The sequence below is a fragment of the Pongo pygmaeus genome, chromosome 7, assembly GCF_028885625.2.
Source record: "Pongo pygmaeus isolate AG05252 chromosome 7, NHGRI_mPonPyg2-v2.0_pri, whole genome shotgun sequence".
In the NCBI taxonomy this organism is placed as follows: domain Eukaryota; kingdom Metazoa; phylum Chordata; class Mammalia; order Primates; family Hominidae; genus Pongo; species Pongo pygmaeus.
In genome coordinates, this window is record NC_072380.2 from 33656691 (window position 1) to 33663261 (window position 6571).

Consider the following 6571-nt stretch of genomic DNA (forward strand, 5'->3'; position numbering starts at 1 on the left):
TCCCAGCTACTCGGGAGACTGAGGCAAGAGAATCACTTGAACCCAGGAGGTGGAGATTGCAATGAGCCAAGATCACACCACTGCACTTCAGCCTGGCTACAGAGCAGGACTCCATCTCAAACAAAAAACAAACAAAAAAAGAAATTGCCATCTAGAAATGGGATGCTGTTTAACAAAAGCCTAAAATATGTGGCATTGGTTTAGGGACCAAGTGCTGGGCAACACTGAAAAAGCAAGAAGTATGCTTGTGTTTGACAGACCTGATGCACTTACTGTCTGCTGCCAAGGTTTCCACTACAGATGCAAAAAGAAAAAAAGAAGTGCCATGCTCTCTGTTGGACTGTGGCAGCCAAGATTGAGTAGGGGAAATACAGGGAAAAAACATGGTAATAAAGGGAAAAACATAGACAGATAATTTTTGCAACTCAGAAATAATCTTGTAAATAGTAAAGAGCCTGTTTTACTCCAAAATGAATTTAAAATTTGAGGCTTTTCTTAAGGTGCTAAGAAAACTGCTATAGCAAACTGGAAAAATGATGACATGTTAGGTAGCAGCAAAATAGTTGGTAAAACTATTACCTGTAACAACTCACAAGATATAAAACATACTTAATTTGTATGCCTTGATAAAATGATTTCCAGGCAGAATGCTAAATGTGTTAGTTGGTGTCTTTTAGCTGCATATTGTAAGGACGGCCAGAAAGAAATAAGAGAAATAAGGGGAAAGGGCTTCTGTACTGAATTTAGAGGAACTATCAAGAGATTAAAATTGAGCAGATTGGAAAAAAAATCCTGTTCTTACCTCCAGCCTCCCCAGCCAGTAAAAGATCCTCAAGATGAGGCTGGAAGATCTTTTGTTAAGACCTTTAAAAGAGTTAAGTTGGTACTAATGGATCTTTTCAGTTAAACAAAAGAGCCAGTAAGAATCATAAAAATGTCTTCTCTTAGCTGCCGGTTACAGTCGAAGTAATCTCAATTAAGTCTGGAAAGAAGTTTGTCTGAAAAAAAAAAATGATGTATATAGCTTTTGACCAGCGGAGTAGACTGAAATCAGACTCAACATAGAAAGTTCACAAAGTTTCAAAAGTTTTACATAGCGAACATGTTTTGACCAGGCACAGTGGCTCACGCCTGTAATCCCAGCACTTTAGGAGGCCAAAATGGGCGGGTTGCTTGAGGTCAGGAGTTCGAGACCAGCCTGGCCAACATGGTGAAACCCCGCCTCTACAAAAATACAAAAATTAGCCGGGTGTGGTGGCACACACTCGTAATCCCAGCTACTTGGGAGACTGAGGCATGAGAATTGCTTGAACCCGGGAGGCGGAGGTTGCAGTGAGCCAAGATTGCACCACTGCAGTCCAGCCTGGGTGACAGAGTGAGACCCTGTCTCAAAAAAAAAAAAAAAAAAAAAAAAAAAAGGTTTCTGAGGCCCCAAGTTTCTGTGGGCCAGATACAGACTTAGAAGGGCACTCAGCTGCCAACAGGAGTCATTTCTTCCTAAGAATCCACAAAGCATAATGGAAAAGAAAGGTGCTTCAGAGAATCAATCCAAAAGCTTTGGTGAACAAGGTGTCAGGGAGCCATTCCTAGAAAGCAAAACTGGGCTCTAATCATAGAATGTTCCCTGCCCCTGGAGGAGAGGGACCTGACAACATTTGCTGGGTGGAATTTCAGTATTGCATGGAGCAGTGACTGCTGTGTGCTTACCGCTGGGTACTAACAACTCTAATTGAATGTCTAGTGAGCAAATGAAAATCAGCGCGTTCAGGCTGGGCATGGTGGCTTACGCCTATAATCCTGGCACTTTCAGAGGTTGAGGCCAGAGGACTGTTTGAGCCCAGGAGTTTGAGACCAGCCTGGGCCACATAGCAAGACCCTGTCTCTACAGAAAATTTTAAAAATTAACTGGGCATCGTGCTACCCACCTGTAGTCCCAGCTACTCAGAAGGCTGAGGCAGGAGGATCGCTTGAGCCCAGGAGTTTGAGGCTGCGGTGAGCTATGATTGCATCCTCCAGCCTGGGAAACAGAACAAGATCCTGTCTTTAAAAAAATAAAGTGGCCGGGCGCAGTGGCTCACGCCTGTAATCCCAGCACTTTGGGAGGCCGAAGCGGGCGGATCACGAGGTCAGGAGATCGAGACCATCCTGGCTAAGACAGTGAAACCCTGTCTCTACTAAAAATACAAATAAAAATTAGCCGGGCGTTGTGGCGGGCGCCTGTAGTCCCAGCTACTCGGGAGGCTGAGGCAGGAGAATGGCGTGAGCCCGGGAGGCGGAGCTTGCAGTGAGCCAAGATCGCGCCACGGCACTCCAGCCTAGGCAACAAAGTGAGACTCCCTCTCAAGAAAAAAATAAAAAATAAAAAATAAAATAAAGTAACATGTCCAAAATTCAACTCTCACCACCTGTAAAATCTGCTCCTCCAGTTGGGCACGGTGGCTTACGCCTATAAACTCAGCACTCTGGGAGGCCAAGGTGGGAGGATCACTTGAAGTCAGGAGTTCGAGATCAGCCTGGCCAACATGGCAAAAACCCATCTCTACTAAAAAATTAAAAAATTACCCAGGCATAGTGGTGCATGCCTGTAGTCCCAGCTACTCGGGAGGCTGAGGCAGGAGAATCACTTGAACCAGGAGGGAGATGGAGATTGCATTGAGCTGAGATAGCGCCACCGCACTCCACCCTGGGTGACAGAGTAAGACTCTGTCTCAAAAAAAAAAAAGAAAAAGAAAAGAAACAAGTAAAGAGGGAGCCTGGTGACCTTCTATAGGCAGCTTCAGTTCTTGCATTCCCCTGTTTCTAAGAGGGTACAAACTGTTTCAGAGCATTGCTACTCAAATACAAGTTCTTGCACTGCTAATGTGTCTGGCACTATCTAACATGTGAATCATCTGGGAGCTCTACTCCTTGAGTTTCTGACACAGCAGTTCTGATGTTATCAATGAAATCTGTATTATTAATCAGTTCACAATTTGCTTCTGATGTTTGAACATAACCAAGTTTGAAAGTCATTCCTCTAGATTGTTTCCTCATCACCTCTTTCCTATTTCCCCCCTTTTTTTTTTAGATGGGAGTCTTGCTCTGTCACCCAGGCTGGAGTGCAGTGGCGCAATCTCGGCTCACAGCAACCTCCGCCTCGCAGGTTCAAGCAATTCTCCTGTCTCAGCCTCACAAGTAGCTGGGATTACGGGTGCCCACCAACACGCCCGACCAATTTTTGTATTTTTAGTAGACACGGGGTTTCACCATGTTGGCCAGGCTGGCCTCAAACTCCTGACCTCAAGTGATCTGCCCGCCTCGGCCTCCCAAAGTGCTGGGATTACAGACATGAGCCACCGCACCCGGCCAAATATTTCCCTTCTAACATGGAATGAAAAGATAGATGAAGTAGATAAAGGAGGGAAGATGTGGTATGTAAAATGCTAGTTTACTTTTTTCCACATCCTGGTCTATGTTCTGTGATAAACATACAGTCATCTAATGAACAAAGAATCACAAATATGCTCTACCCCAGGATCTGAGAGTCCTCATCTTCCATCCCCTTCCATCTCAGTATTTCTTCGTCTGTGAACAAGATGTGAAGCAAATGTAAAACAAATAGAAGCAGATATTCCCTATTGCACCTTTTTTATGAGCAAAAGCAAATATTGAATCATTTAAGCAATATTCATGGAGAGGCAGTTAAAACATGTTTCATCCACCGGTGCAAAACTCTGAATGATCGAGCTCATTGGCAAGAGAGGAGGAGGCTGCAGAAATGACCCTCTCCATAGGACTTCTAAAAAAAAATTTATTGTTTACATTTTATTTATTTGTGTTTTTAAATTGATATATCATAGTTACATATATTTTGGGGGTATGTGTTATACATGTATACAATGTGTAACGATGAAATTAGGGTGATAGAGGTATCCATCACTTCAAACATTTATCTTTTCTTTGTGTTGAAAACACTCTAATTCTTCTCTTCTAGATATTTTGAAATATGCAATAAATTATTGTTAACTATAATTTCCCTACTGTGTTATCAAATACCAGACTTTATCCTTCTATCTAAGTGTTTTTTTTGTACTCATTAACCAACTTCTCTTCCTCCCCCTCCTCTCCATAGGACTTATGATCATTGTGTTGAACTCAAGATCATCCAGCTCCAACAATTTTCTTTCCTTTCCTCCTTTGCAGTTCTAGCTGCTCAATTATTATTTTGGCAACCTAAAAAGCACATTAATAAAGAGATGCTAGACCAAAAGAACCCTGAAAGTTAATAAAGAAAAAAAAGAAAGAAAAAACAAAATAAAGAGATGCTAGACCTCTGATAATGACTTCCATTTCTTCCAGCTAGTCATTATATTTACAGAGAGAGGTTCTTTTTTTTTTTTTTTTTTTTTTTTTTTTTTTTTTTTTTATGAGATGGAGTCTCTGTTGCCCAGGCTGGAGTGCAGTGGCGCAATCTCAGCTCACTGCAAGCTCCGCCTTCTTGGTTCAGGCAATTCTCCTGCCTCAGCCTCCCAAGTAGCTGGGATTACGGGTGCCCAGCACCATGTCCAGCTATTTTTTTTAATACTTTTACTAGAGACAGGGTTTCGCCATGCTGGCCAGGCTGGTCTCAAACTCCTGACCTCAGGTGGTCCACCTGCCTCAGCCTCCCAAAGTGCTGGGATTACAGGCATGAGCCACAGTGCCTGACAAGATTTATAGAGAGAGGGTCTAAATTCATTAGCCCCCATCTCTTCCTCTTGGGGAGCTCTGTGGTTCTGCTAAAACAACAACAAAAAACTGTATATTTTTCTTCTCCTTAAATGGTTTATTCCTCTGATTGTATACAAGCAAACACACATGCTTTACAGATGAGCAACTTTATTAGGTTTAATCCTCCAACAAACTGCCTTCCACACTTCAGGGTTTCGTGTGTGTGTGTGTGTGTGTGTGTGTGTGTGTATACACTTCATAGGAAACCTGACTCTGCCCGGGGTTAGCTCTGGGAAAAGTTGCTGTGGGAGTGGCTGAAGGTGGCAGAGGCCTGGAAGGTAAGACAATGGAGACCCTGTCTCTAAATAAATAAGTAAATAGAGACCTAACAACTAATTTATCGTGAATTTACTATGTACCAAGAACTGTAAGGAGATTGTGGATAAAGAAATGAAAAGACATCATCGTTATTCTTGAAAAGCTCAAGGTTGGCCTGGCTCGGGCGCTCACACCTGTAATCCCAGCACTTTGGAAGGCCAAGGCGGGTGGATCACCTGAGGTCAAGAGTTCGAGACCAGCCTGGCCAACATGGTGAAACCCTGTCTCTACTAAAAATGCAAATATTACCTGGGCATAGTGGAACACGCCTATAGTCCCAGCTGCTTGGGAACCTGAGGCAAGAGAATCGCTTGAACCCAGCAGGTGGAGGTTGCAGTGAGCTGAGATCGCACCTCTACACTCCAGCCTGGGCAACAGAGTGAGACTCTGTCTCAAAACAAAAAACAAAAAAACCCCAAAAAAACAGAAAAGCTCAAGGCCTAAAAGATAATAAACCAATAACAATAATACAACACTAGTGAGGAATACATAGTGCACTATGGTAACAGAGAAGAATGCGGGTATCTATAGAAAATGTTGAAATAGCATTAAATTTTCTTTTTTTTTTTTTTTTTTGAGACCAAGTCTTGCTCTGTCGCCCAGGCTGGAGTGCACTGGTGTGATCTTGGCTCACTGCAACCTCTGCCTCCTGGGTTCAGGCAATTCTCTGCCTCAGCCTCCTGAAGAGTTGGGATAACAGGCACCCACCACCACGCCTGGCTAATTTTTGTATTTTTAGTAGAGACAGGGTTTCACTATCTTGACCAGGGTGGTTTTGATCTCCTGACCTGGTGATCCATCTGCCTTGGCCTCCCAAAGTGCTAGGATTACAGACGTGAGCCACCGCACCCGGCTAAATTTTCTTTCATTCTTCTTTTGAACTGGAGATTACTTTTTTTTTTTTTTTTTTAATGAGACAGAGTCTCGCTCTGTCACCGAGGCTGGAGTGCAGTGGCGGGATCTCGGCTCACTGCAAGCTCTGCCTCACTAAATAGTACATAATATCATGATAAATGCTTTTAAACTTTATATCAAATTTCTCATGTGTTTCAGTAGCAGTCAAATCCAGGGTATCCCTAGGGTGACCCCAGTGAGTCCCACTCCCTGGTGTTCATGTCTTGTATCTTCTCCTCCCCTCCAGTGAGCGTGGCACCTGTGACTTGATCTAACTGATAGCATAAGGCAAAGTCTATGGAAAGTCACTGCCATAATTATATTATTTAAGATTCTGTTTTAGCAGACTAGAATTTAACTCGTTGCTGGCTTGATGAAGTAAGGAGCTATGTTGAGAAATCCCATGTGGCAAGAAGCCACAGGCAGCCTCTAGGACCTGTGGGTGGCCTCCCAGACACACGCCATCCTTACTGAGACTGTGTCCTTCTTACATTTTTGTTATTAAAATGGTCTTGTTACTGGAAAGGGGTCCCCAATCAGACCCAAGAGAGGGTTCTTGGATCTCAAGCAAGAAAGAATTAAGAGGTGAGTCCATAAGTTTCGTAAAGTG